This window comes from Hylobates moloch, unplaced genomic scaffold (assembly GCF_009828535.3).
Source record: "Hylobates moloch isolate HMO894 unplaced genomic scaffold, HMol_V3 SCAFFOLD_21, whole genome shotgun sequence".
NCBI lineage: Eukaryota > Metazoa > Chordata > Mammalia > Primates > Hylobatidae > Hylobates > Hylobates moloch.
Genome location: NW_026652296.1, coordinates 29,062,086 through 29,075,523, shown reverse-complemented (window position 1 = coordinate 29,075,523; position 13,438 = coordinate 29,062,086).

Below are 13,438 nucleotides of genomic sequence, written 5' to 3'. Positions count from 1 at the left end.
GCCTCTGGATCATTCTGAGTCCCATCAGGAGACAGAAACCACAAAGCAATTTAAATAGGGGTTGTTTAATATAAAAAATTATTAATCTTACACAGGAAAGTAACCATAAAGATGTGAAGGCCGGGTGTGGTGGCTAATGCCTGTAATCCCAGCACTTTGGGAGGCTGAGGTGGGCAGATCACCTGAGATCAGGAGTTGAAGACCAGCCTGGCCAACATGGAAACCCTGTCTCTACTAAAAATACAAAAATTAGCCAGGTATAGTGGCACACACCTGTAATCCCAGCTACTCAGGAAGCTGAGGCAGGAGAATTGCTTGAACCTGGGGGACGGAGGCTGCAATAAGCCAAGATTGCGCTATTGCACTCTAGCCTGAGCAACAGAGCAAGACCTTGTCTCAAAAATAAATAAATAAATAGGCAAAGGCCGAGCACAGTGGCTCACGCCTGTAATCCCAGCACTTTGGGAGGCCACAGCAGGTGGATTACCTAAGTTGCGAGTTTGAGACCAGCCAGACCAACATGGAGAAACCCCGTCTTTACTAAAAATACAAAATTAGCCAGGCGTGGTGGCGCATGCCTTTAATCCCAGCTACTCAGAAGGCTGAGGCAGGAGAATCGCTTGAACCCGGGAGGTGGAGGTTGCAGTGAGCCGAGATCACGACATTGCACTCCAGTCTGGGCAACAAGAGGGAAACTCTGTCTCAAAAAAAAAAAAAAAAAAGAGACCTTTAAAAGGTACCCAAGGAGAGTCCCCAAGGAAAGATAAACTTGATGAACTTGGAAGGGGGTGCCCTCCCCAAGTGAGGCTCAGACCTCACTGGAGAAGGTGTGGTTGGTTGCAGCCCACTGGATGGCGAGAAGTTGGGTGGATTGCCTATGGCCAAAGCTGGTCCATAGTCCCCTGGGTAAGCAGGAATAACCCTCAGAGGGCTAAGGGAGCTGAGACTGGTGGGCAGGTGGAATTGGGGCACATTTGCAGATGTGAGGCCTAAAGCTTGAGGCATCTGCATCAGGAGGATTGCTGGAAGATGGTCCCCGGGCCTGAAGGCTGCAATGTTGCTATAGGCTATGCACACTGGGCTCATGGCTGGGGCAGATCACCACTAAATGTCCTCACACACACTGCTAAGCAACCAAAAAACAGCAAGAACAGCACGTGCACACACACACACACACACACACACACACACACACCTCTTCTCCTGAAAGTCTCTTCTAGCACTGACTACTTGCAAAGTTCAGCATCTCACTGTAAAGGAGTTCAGTTCATCTCCAGTGTGCAGAGCAGAGTGAATTTGGAGCTGAGCAGTAATACATTGATAACTGGCCCAGCATCTTTCAGAAAGTCTTGGCTAGGCCAGTGGGAAGTCCCAGAGCAAGTAATGCCCACTAGAGGAGTCCTGTATTGGGCAAAATTAATGCATCCCTAGTGTATTAGTCAGGGTTCTCTAGAGGGATAGGACTAATAGGATAGATGTATATATGAAAGGGAGTTCATTGAGGAGAATTTATTCACACGATCACAACGGGAAGTCCCACAACAGGCCATCTGCAAGCTGAGGAGAAGCCAGTCTGAGTCCCAAAACCTCAAAAGTAGGGAGGACAATAGTGCAGCCTTTAGTCTGGCTGAAGGCCTGAGAGCCCCTGGCAAACCACTGGTGTAAGTCTAAGAGTCCAAAAGCTGAAGAACAAACTTGAAGTCTGATGTTCCAAGGCAGGAAGCAGCCAGCACGGGAGAAAGATGAGGCCAGAAGACTCAGCCAGTCTAGTGCTTCCACGTTCTTCTGTCTGATTATTTATTTATTTATTTATTTATTTATTTATTATGAGAGAGAGTTTCTCTCGTCGCCCAGGCTGGAGTGTGGTGGCGGGATCTGGGCTCACTGCAAGCTCCGCCTCCTGGGTTCAAGCAGTTCTCCTGCCTCAGCCTCCCAAGTAGCTGGGATTACAGGTGCTCACCACCACACTTGGCTAATTTTTTGTATGTTTAGTAGAGACGGGGTTTCACTATGTTGGCCAGGCTAGTCTTGAACTCCTGACCTCGTGATCCACCCACCTCGGCCTCCCAAAATGCTGGAATTACGGGCGTGAGCCAGTGTGCCCGGCTTAATCACCTCTTTTAAAAGGTCTTATCTCCAAATGCAGTCCCATTCTGAGGTGCTGGGGGTTAGAACATCCACATATGAATTTCGGGGAGACACAATTGAGACCATAATAGTTGGGCTCAGGGCTGGGCACGGTGGCTCACGGCTGTAATCCCAGGATTTGGGAGGCTGAGCGGGGCAGATCGCTTGAGGCCAGGAGTTTGAGACCAGCCCGGCCAACATGGAGAAACCCCATCTCTACTAAAAATACAAAAATTACCTGGATGTGTTGGTGCATGCTTGTAATCCCAGCTACTTGGGAGGCTGAGACACAAGAATCAATTGAACCCAGAGGTGGATGTTGCAGTAAACCGAGATTGTGCCACTCCACTCCAGCCTGGGCAACAGAGCGAGACTCTGTTTCAGGAAAAAAAAAAAAAAGTTGGCAGCCGGGCGCGGTGGCTCATGCTTGTAATCCCAGCACTTTGGGAGGCCGAGGCGGGCGGATCACGAGGTCAGGAGATTGAGACCACGGTGAAACCCCGTCTCTACTAAAAATACAAAAAATTAGCCGGGCGTGGTGGCGGGCGCCTGTAGTCCCAGCTACTCGGAGAGGCTGAGGCAGGAGAATGGCGTGAACCCGGGAGGTGGAGCTTGCAGTGAGCCGAGATTGCACCACTGCACTCCAGCCTGGGCAACAGAGCAAGACTCCGTCTCAAAAAAAAAAAAAAAAAGTTGGACTGAAGTTTATTCTGTTTGTCTCTTTGTTCTGGGACCAGTGGACACCTAGGGCATGTTCTTCTCATGGCAGAAGTCTGAGACTTTGGCAGGGCAGAGGAATGGGTGGGGACACTCTTAAAGTCCAGGCCCAAAACAAGCACACACAAAACTGCACCACATTCCACTGGCCAAGGTGTTCCAATTATGATTGCTGCATTACAAACCAACCTGAAACTGAGTGGCATAAAACAATTATTTTACTATGTTCAGAGATTCTGTGGGTCAGGCATTCGGACCGGGTATGGTGGAAACCGCTTGCCTCTGCTCTAGAACATCTGGGGCCTCAGCTGGAAACACTCAAGGGCTGTGGCCATGGTTGGCTGGAGGTGTTTTCACTCATATATGTAGTACTTGATGCTGGGACCACAGCTGGACCTGAGATCAACTGGAACACCACTTTGTGGCTTCCCTCCACAGTCAATCTGTGTGGACTAGTTTGGTCTCCCTTAAAACATGGTAGCTGGAGGTCGGGCGAGGTGGCTTATGCCTATAATCTCAGTACTTTGGAGGCTGAAGTAGGCAGATCATGAGGTCAATAGATCGAGACCATCCTGGCCAACACAGTGAAACCCTGTCTCTACTAAAATACAAAAATTAGCTGGGCGTGGTGGCATGCGCCTGTAGTCCCAGCTACTCGGGAGGCTGAGGCAGGAGAATCGCTTGAATCTGAAAGGTGGAGGTTGCAGTGAGCTGAGATTGCACCACTGAATGCCAGCCTGGAGACAGAGCGAGACTCGGTCTCAAAAACAAAAACAGTGGCTGGGTCCCAAGAGAGTGAAGGGGAAGTGCCTTGTCTTTCTTTCTTTTCTTTCTTTCTTTCTTTTTTTTTTTTTTTTTTTTGGAGACAGAGTCTTGCTCTGTCGCCCAGGCTGGAGTGCAGTGGCTCGGTCTCGGCTCACTGCAAGCTCCGCCTCCCAGGTTCACGCCATTCTCCTGCCTCAGCCTCCTGCGTAGCTGGGACTACAGGCGCCCGCCACCACACCCGGCTAATTTTTTTGTGTTTTTAGTAGAGACAGGGTTTCACCGTGTTAGCCAGGATGGTCTCGATCTCCTGACCTCATGATCCGTCCGCCTCGGCCTCCCAAAGTGCTGGGATTACAGGCGTGAGCCACCGCGCCCGGCGTGTTCAAGCGATTCTTGTGCCTCAGCCACCCAAGTAGCTGGGATTAGAGGCGTGCACCACCACACCTGGCTTTTTCGTGTGTATTTTTAGTAGAGATGGGGTTTCACCATGTTGGCCAGGCTGGTCTCGAACTCCTGACCTCAGGTGATCCGCCCGCCTTGGCCTCCCAAAGTGCTGGGATTACAGGTGTGAGCCACCATGCCTGGCCTGCATGGTCTTTTTATGATTCAGTTTCAGAAGACAAAAAGCATCCCTTATGCTGGAGCCCAGTGGTCAAAGCACTACCAAAGGTACACCCAGGTTCAAGAGGGAGAGGACATGGAGTCCACCACTCAGTAGGAGGACATCAAGATCCCATTGTAAAATGTGGTGTGCATGTGAGAAGGGAAATTTCTTCTTTTTTTAAATTGTATTTTAAGTTCCAGGATACATGTGCAAAATGTGCACGTTTGTTACATAGATAAGCGTGTGCCACGGTGGTTTGTTGTACCTATGAACTCATCGCCTAGGTATTAAGCCCTGCATGCATTAGCTATTTGTCCTAATGCTCTCCCTCCCCTCACCCCCACAGGCCCCGGTGTATGTTCCCCTCCCTGTGTCCATGTGTTTTCATTGTTCAGCTCCTACTTATGAGTGAGAACATGTGATGTTTGGTTTTCTCTTCCTGTGTTAGTTTGTTGAGGATGGTGGCTTCCAGATTCATCCATGTCCCTGCAAAGGACATGATCTCATTCCTCTCTTTTTGAGACCGAGCCTCGCTCTGTCACCCAGGCTGGAGTGCAGTGGAACGATCATAGCTCACTGCAGACTCAAACTCCTGGGCTCAAGCAATCCTCCCGCCTCAGCCTCCCAAAGTGCTGAGATTACAGGCATGAGCCCTGCACCTGGCCAAGAGGGAAAATTTTTTAGATCATTTTTCGAAAATACAGTCTACCACCCAAGGTCAAGCCCGATGTTGATGGACAGAGAAATATCCTACAGCCAGGGTGTGCATGGAGGCATGAGGAGAGAAGGCAGAATTGTGAGCAGATAATAAAATATTCTGCAGATGTGGAGAAATGACCAACACAAAAGGTTGGAGGCCGGGTGTGGTGGCTCACACCTGTAGTCCCAACACTTTTGGAGGTTGAGGCAGGAGGACTACTTGAGGCCAGGATCTTGAGATTAGCCTGGGCAACATAATGAGACCTATCTCATTACGGATTTTTTTTTTTTTTTGAGACGGAGTCTTGCTCTGTCGCCCAGGCTGGAGTGCAGTGGCACAATCTTGGCTCACTGTCGCTTCCGCCTCCTGGGTTGAAGAGATTCTCCTGCCTCAGCCTCCTGAGTAGCTGGGATTACAGGCACATGCCACCACGCCCAACTAATTTTTGTATTTTTAGTAGAGACAGGGTTTCACCATGTTGGCCAGGATAGTCTCCATCCCTTAACCTCATGATCCGCCCTCTTGGCCTCCCAAAGTGCTGGGATTACAGGCATGAGCCACCACGCCTGGCTGTGTCTCAGGTCTTAAGGTCCCTAGCTGGTCAGCCTTCTTTCCACTTTTCAGAGTTTCCTTTTCTTTTTCTTTCTTTTTTTTTTGAGATGGAGTCTCACTCTGTTGCCCAGGCTGGAGGGCAATGGCATGATCTCGGCTCACTGCAACCTCTACCTCCTGGGTTCAAGCAATTCTCATGCCTCAGCCTCCTGAGCAGCTGGGATCACAGGCATGAGCCACCATGTCTGGCTAATTTTTGTATTTTTGGTAGATACAGGGTTTTGTCATGTTGGACAGAATGGTCTCAAACTCCTGGCCTCAAGTGATCCATCTGCCTCAGCCTCCCAAAGTGCTGGGATGACAGGCATAAGCCACTGCGCCCAGCCTGAGTTTTCTTATTCTTATTTTATATACAGTGTCAAAGGTTCTTAATTTTACTTAGCAGGAGAAATAGGGAAAAGTACATCTGCTCCATCTTCCTGGATGTGGAAGTCCAGTGGTTCATCCTAATATATATTAAAATATCTTTTAATATATAATCTCTCTCTCTCTCCCTACCCCTCCCATTTCATTTGTTGAAAAAAATGGAGTCATTTGTCCTGAGGATTTCCCCCAGTCTGTATTTTGGTAATTGCAATCCCATGTGTCACTTATTATGCCCCTCTGTCCCCTGTGTTTTCTATAAATGGTGGTTACATTTAGAAGCTTAGACTCACGCTTGATTTTTTTGGCAAGAATATTTTATGGGTGTGCTGTGTTCTCTTGGCAGGCAGCACATGATGCCTGGTTGTCTTTGTGTACCATTAGCAGCTTTCATTGGTCATTGTGTAGATTCATTAACTTATTAGCAGTACAGATGGCTTTCAAATACATGAAAAGATGCCAACCTCAATTAGATTTTTAAAAATGAAATTTTAAAGTATGAGTACTATTTTTCCATCTACCAGATTGACAAGGATCAGAGTGTTAACATGAATGTTGGCAAGAGTGCAGAGGACAGGCGATTTCATAGGCTGCCTGATTTGACTGTATCCATCAAAATGAGAAATGTATACACCCTTTGGCCCAGCAATTCTACTTTTAGGAATGTACTCTGTGGACACATGTGCACATATGCAAAATGATGGATTGCATTATTGTTTGGATTAGCAGGAGTTAAAGCCTGGGCAACATAGTGAGACCTTGTCTCTACTACAAATAAAAAAATATTAGCCGGGCATGGTGGTGCATGCCTGTGGTCCCAGCTACTTGGGAGGCTGAGGTGGGAGGATCCTCAAATTTGGAAGGTCAAGGCTGCAGTAAGTCGTGATCACACCACTGTGCTCCAGCCTGGGCAATAGAACAGACCCTGTCTCCAAAAACAAAAACAAAAACAGTAACAACAAAAGTTGAGAACTATCAAATTGTTCCACCTGGAGTGCTACAAAGTTATCATAACTTGTGGCAGACCCTGTGGGCAATGTGCCTGCAGGATGCCCTCCAAAGCTTTGGTGGACAGTTCTCATTAAAGGGAACAGCCACCTGTGTGTTTTTGACCAAGCATGGGGCAGGCAGGAAATGCCAAATGTCAAGGAGAAAATCTTGAAGCAGCCCTCCTCAGCCAATGAGGGATGAGTTGGTGTATAAACACCTTGGTGTTCTTTTCCCTCAGTGATAGAATTTTGAGCAGTGTTCCACGGGTTTTTCCAAGGATGCCCTGTGGAGGAGCCCCATTGCCTGGAGTGGCAGCTTACTCATTATCACACCCTATATTGGCTCCCTGCCCTTCCTTGTGTCACTTCCCCACTTAAATCATTTGCCCCTGAATCTTTATTCTAGGCTTTGCTTTTGGGGGAAATCTACACTAAGGCAGAGCTTGGTGGTGGTTTTGGCAGCACAGTCTGATACAATTTATAGTAGTTACTATAAAAAATAGTACTTACAGTGCCAGACACCATCCTTCAGCACTTTACGAACATTAAACCTGTGTAACTACCCCATGAAGTAGGTATGATTAGCACCCCTATTTTTCAGGAAAAAAACTCAGGCACAGAGAGGTTACGTCACTTGTCCAAGGGCACCTGCCTCCCCTGGGCAGTCTTGTTTCAGGGTCCTGCTCCAAACCACTACACTATCCTTTCTCTGGTCCCCTGCTGCTCCACCAGCATGAGCTGAGCTTGGCCAAGGTTGGCCTCTTCGCTTCTGGACCTCTACTGTAGTGGTCAGCTGTGGAGAATGGCCATCCACCTACCCTCTACAGTTTGTTTTCCAGGTGTCCAGAGAGCTTGGCACAAAGTCTAGGTAAGATTGATATACCCTTTTGGGGACAGCCAACCAGCTGCAGAGGGATGTTGCACTTCATAAATGGTTTGTAACCTACAGCCCTATCATTATTTTAATTTATTATTATTATTTTTACAATGCAATTGTAACAGTTATTTCTGGGGGAGGTTTGTTTGTTTTTTAAGTTTTTTTTTTTTTTTTTTTTTGTAGAGGTGGAGTCTTGCTATGTTGCTCAGGCTGGTCTCAAACTCCTCGGCTGAAGCAATCCTCCTGCGTCAGTCTCCCAAAGTGGGATTATAGGCGTAAGCCACCATGTCCAGCTTTTTGTTTGTTTGTTTGGAGATGGAGTTTTCGCCTTTGTTACCCAGGCTGGAGTGCAATGGCGTGATCTTGGCTCACTGCAACCTCCACCTCCTGGGTTCAAGTGATTCTCCTGCCTCAGCCTCCTGAGTAGCTGGGACTACAGCCACCTGCCACCACGCCCGGCTAATTTTTGTTTTTTTAGCAGAGACGGGGTTTCACCATGTTGGCCAGGCTGGTCTGGAACTCCTCACCTCAGGTGATCCACCCACCTTGGCCTCCCAAAGTGCTGGGATTACAGGCATAAGCCACCACGCCTGGCTTGTTTTTTACATCAATGCAGTTAGAGCCTGACGTGGGCACTTGCTGACGTGAGTACTGGTCATTTCCTATTCAGCAACAAATTTACAAACCATCTCATTGGCCAGGCCACTATGTTATATGTATATTATTTTCTATTTCATATTGAGAAAAACTTTTTCTTGTTTTGTGTCCACATTCTTGGTATCTTAGTATTTTTAAAATGAGTTCCTCAAATTTTAACATTGACTTATTAACAGTTTGTAATATGGCCATTTAAATTTCATTTAAGAACTTCAAGAATTCACAAGACTCTATAATGAAATTATTAAAACTAATTATATGTGAATTTATTGAAATGAGATGGCTTAAATAATTTAGGAGAGAATACTCAACATGGTCAGAATTCTCACGTGAGTTTATGCATATTAATTAAAAATCAGGCCGGGCGCAGTGGCTCACGCCTGTAATACTAGCACTTTGGTAGGCCAAGGCTGGCGGATCGCCTGAGGTCAGGAGTTCGAGACCAGCCTGGCCAACATAGTGAAACCCTGTCTCTAATAAAAATACAAATTTAGCTGGGCATGGTGGCAGGCACTTGGAGTCCCAGCTACTTGGGAGGCTGAGGCAAGAGAATCACTTGAACTCAGGGGACAGAGGTTGCCGTGAGCCAAGATGGCACCACTGCACTCTAGCCTGGGCGACGGAGCGAGACTCTGTCTCAAAAAAAACGAAAGAAAGAAATGAACACATATGCCCTATATAAATATATGTCTTCTTTGATTTTTATTTATTTATTATTATTTTTTTTCGAGAGGGAGTTTCGCTCTTGTTGCCCAGGCTGGAGTGCAATGGTGTGATCTTGGCTCACTGCAACCTCCGCCTCCCGGGTTCAAGCAATTCTCCTGCCTCAGCCTCCCGAGTAGCTGGGATTACAGGCATGAGCCACCACGCCTGGCTAATTTTGTATTTTTAGTAGAGATGGGGTTTCTCCATGTTGGTCAGGCTGCTCTCGAACTCCTGACCTCAGGTGATCTGCCCGCCTCAGCCTCCCAAAGTGCTGGGATTACAGGCGTGAGCCACCGCACTTGGCCGTGCCCAGCCATTTCTATTATTTTCTTTTTTTTTTCTTTTTTTTGAGACGGAGTTTTGCTACCGTTGCCCAGGCTGGAGTGCAATGGCGCAATCTCGGCTCACTGCAACCTCTGCCTCCTGGGTTCAAGTGATTCTCCTGCCTCAGCCTCCTGAGTAGCTGGGATTGCAGATGCCCACCACCATGCCCAGCTAATTTGTTTGTATTTTTAGTAGAGATGGGGTTTCACCATGTTGCCATGTTGGCCAGGCCGGTCTTGAACTCCTGACCTTGGGTGATCTGCCTGCCTCGGCTTCCTGAAGTGCTGGGATTACAGGTGCAAGCCACCACGCCCCATTTCTATTATTTTCTATATAGTAAGAAATAGTTCTTGTTATTTTTGCCTCATGACAAAGGCTATGATGGTAGAGATAGAAAAATAGAAAGCTGGGCATTATGTAATACATTATTTTATTGTACTTATCTTTTTGTTGTTGTTGTTGTTGTTTTGAGACAGCCTCTCACTCTGTCACCCAGGCTGGAGTGCAATGGCGTGATCTTAGGTCACTGCAACTTCCACCTCCTGGGTTCAAGTGATTCTCCTGCCTCAGCCTCCAGAGTAGCTGGGATTACAGGTCCGCGCCACCATGCCTAGCTAATTTTTTTTTGTATTTTTAGTAGAAATGGGATTTCACCATGTTGGCCAGGCTGGTCTCAAACTCCTGACCCCAAGTGATCTGCGTGCCTCAGCCTCTCAAAGTCTGGAATTACAGGCGAGAGCCACCGCGGTCAGCCCATTTTATTTTATTTTCTGAGTCAGGGTCTTGCTCTGTTGTCCAGGCTGGAGTTCAGTGATGTGATCACAGCTCACTGCAGCCTCAACCTTCTGGTCTCAAGTGATTATCCCACCTCAGGCTCCCTATTAGCTGGGAATACAGGCGAGTGCCACCACGCCCAGCTAATTTTTGTATTTTTTTGTAAAGATGGGGTTTTGCCATGTTGCCCAGGCTGGTCTGGAACTCCTGGGTTCAAACAATCTGCCCACCTCAGCCTCCCAAACTGCTGGAATTACAGGTGTGAGCCACCACACCTGGCCTATGTAATAAATTTGATCATGACATAAGTTGCTGGTTTTTCTGCATGACTTGTTAATTTTTAAAAATTGCACAAGTGAGCCAGGCACAGTGGTTCACATCTGTAATCCCTGCACTTTGGGGGGTCGAGGCAGGAGGATCACTTGAGCCCAGGAGTTCCTGACCAGCCTGGGCAACATAAGGAAACCCTGTCTCTATTAAAAAAAAATTGCACAAGCACTACACAAAATTATTATTATTATTTTTTTGAGACGGAGTCTTGCTCTGTCGCTCAGGCTGGAGTGCAGTGGCGTGATCTCGGCTCACTGCAAGCTCTGCCTCCCAGGTTCCCGCCATTCTCCTGCTTCAGCCTCCCGAGTAGCTGGGACTACAGGCGCCCACCACCACGCCTGGCTAATTTTTTTGTATTTTTAGTAGAGACAGGGTTTCACCGTGTTAGCCAGGATGGTCTCGATCTCCTGATCTCGTGATCAGCCTGCCTCGGCCTCCCAAAGTGCTGGGATTACAGGCATGAGCCACCGCACCCGGCCCTACACAAAATTATTATCTTAAACTTCTATAGAACCCAGAAGACTATAAAGAAGTGAAAGCTGGCTAAAAAGCTTTTTTTTTTTAATTTAATAAATCATGAACAGGTGTTGGCTGGGTGCCGTGGCTCATGCCTGTAACTCCAGCACTCTGGGAGGCCGAGGCAGGCAGATCACCTGAGGTCAGGAGTTTGAGACCAACCTCGCTAACATAGCGAAACCCCGTTGCTACTAAAAATTCAAAAATTAGCTGGACATGGTGGTGGGCATCTGTAATCCCAGCTACTCAGGAGGCTGAGGCAGGAGAATCGCTTGAACTCGGGAGGCAGAGGCTGTGGCGAGCGAAGATGGCACCACTGCACTCCAGCCTGGGCAACAGAGCAAGACTCCATCTCAAAAAAAAAAAAAAAAGAACAGGTGTTGAATTTTACAAAATACTATTTTGATATCTCCTGAAATAATCATAAGCATTTTCTTTGTTAATTTTTCAATACAATGAATTACATAGATAAATTTCTTGGCTGGGTGCTGTGGCTCATGTATGTAATTCCAGCACTTTGGGAGGCCAAGGCAGGCAGATCACTTGAGGTCAAGAGTCCAAGACCAGCCTGGCAAACATGGTGAAACCCTGTCTCTATTAAAAATACAAAAATTAGCCTGGCCTGGTGGTGCATGCCTGTAATTCCAGCTACTTGGGAGGCTGAGGCAGGAGAATCACTTGAACTTTGGAGGCGGAGGTTGCAGTGAGCCGAGATGGCGCCACTGCACTCCAGCCTGGGCTACAGAGTGAGACTCCGTCTCAAAAAAAAAAAAAAAAGAAAGAAAAAAGAAAAAATTCCTATATGTAGTCAATCTTGTTTACCTGGAATAAACCCTATTAGGTTGTAATATATTATTCTTTTAATATGTTGTTAGGTTTGGTTTGTTAATATTATAACTTTGGCATACATGTTCATAAGTAATAGTGACCTATAATTCCCTTTATTTTCCTTCCTTTCTTCCTTCTTTCCTTCTGTGTTTCCCTCACTCTCTCCCTTCTTTCCTTCCTTCCTCTCTCTTCCTTGGTGCTATACAACCTTGCCCCGTTGTTTTGTTTTTTTTTTTTTGAGATGGAGTCTTGCTCTGTCGCGCAGGCTGGAGTGCAGTGGCGCGATCTCGGCTCACTGCAAGCTCCGCCTCCCAGGTTCACGCCATTCTCCTGCCTCAGCCCCCGGAGTAGCTGGGATTACAGGCGCCCGCCACCACGCGCAGCTAATTTTTTTGTATTTTTAGTAGAGACGGGGTTTCACCGTGTTAGCCAGGATGGTCTCGATCTCCTGACCTCGTGATCTGCCCGTCTCGGCCTCCCAAAGTGCTGGGATTACAGGCGTGAGCCACCGCGCCCGGCAGCCTTGCCCAGTTTTAATAACAGTTATAATGGTAAAGAAAGAAAGAAGAGTTTGAAAGATTTATATATTTTCCTGTGTTCTGAACTCATTATTTTAAAAGATTCAAAATGAAAATGTACATTTGGATTGATTTCAAATCCAGCTGAATACAAGAAATATTAACATTAATTTGTCAGTTAAAGAAAGGAAGAGCTATTAGAATGTTTAAATATAATTTCAGTAGTAAGCTTTGGAATGGTTTATATTTTTCTTTTATTTCCTAATTGAGATTACAATGTCTCCTTTGTTTTTTTTTTGTTTTTTTTTTTTTTTTTGAGATAGAGTCTTGCTCTGTGGCCCAGGCTGGAGTGCAGTGGCACAATCTTAGCTCACTGCAACCTCTGCTTCCCTGTTTCAAGCATTTCTCCTGCCTCAGCCTCTCTAGTAGCTGGGACTACAGATGTGGGCCACCAGGCCCGGCTGATTTTTGTATTTTTAGTAGAGATGGGGTTTCACCCGGGTTCAAGCAATCTCACCGTGTTGCCCAGGTTGGTCTCCAACTCCTGGGCCCAAGCGATCCTCCCACCTCAGCATCCCAAAGTGCTGGGATTACAGGCATGAGCCACCATGCTGAGCCCTGTGTGAGCCATTTCTTTCTTTCCTTTTTTTTTTTTGAGACAGAGTTGCGCTCTGTCACCCAGGCTGGAATGCAGTGGCACGATCTCGGCTCACTGCAACCTCCGCCTCCTGGGTTCAAGCAATTCTCCTGCCTCAGCCTCCAGAGTAGCTGGGATTACAGGCACACACCACCATTCCTGGCTAATTTTTTCTATTTTTTTTTTTTTAGTAGAGACGGAGTTTCACCATGCTGGCCAGGCTCTGGTCTCGAACTCCTGACCTCATGATCCACCCACCTCAGCCTCCCAAAGTGCTGGGATTACAGGCGTGAGCCACCACGCCCGGCCAAGCCATTTCAATAATAAAACCTCATATAAAAAGTTGCATTTGCAGGACCAAAGTCAAGTTTTTTGTTTGTTTGTTTGTTTTTTTT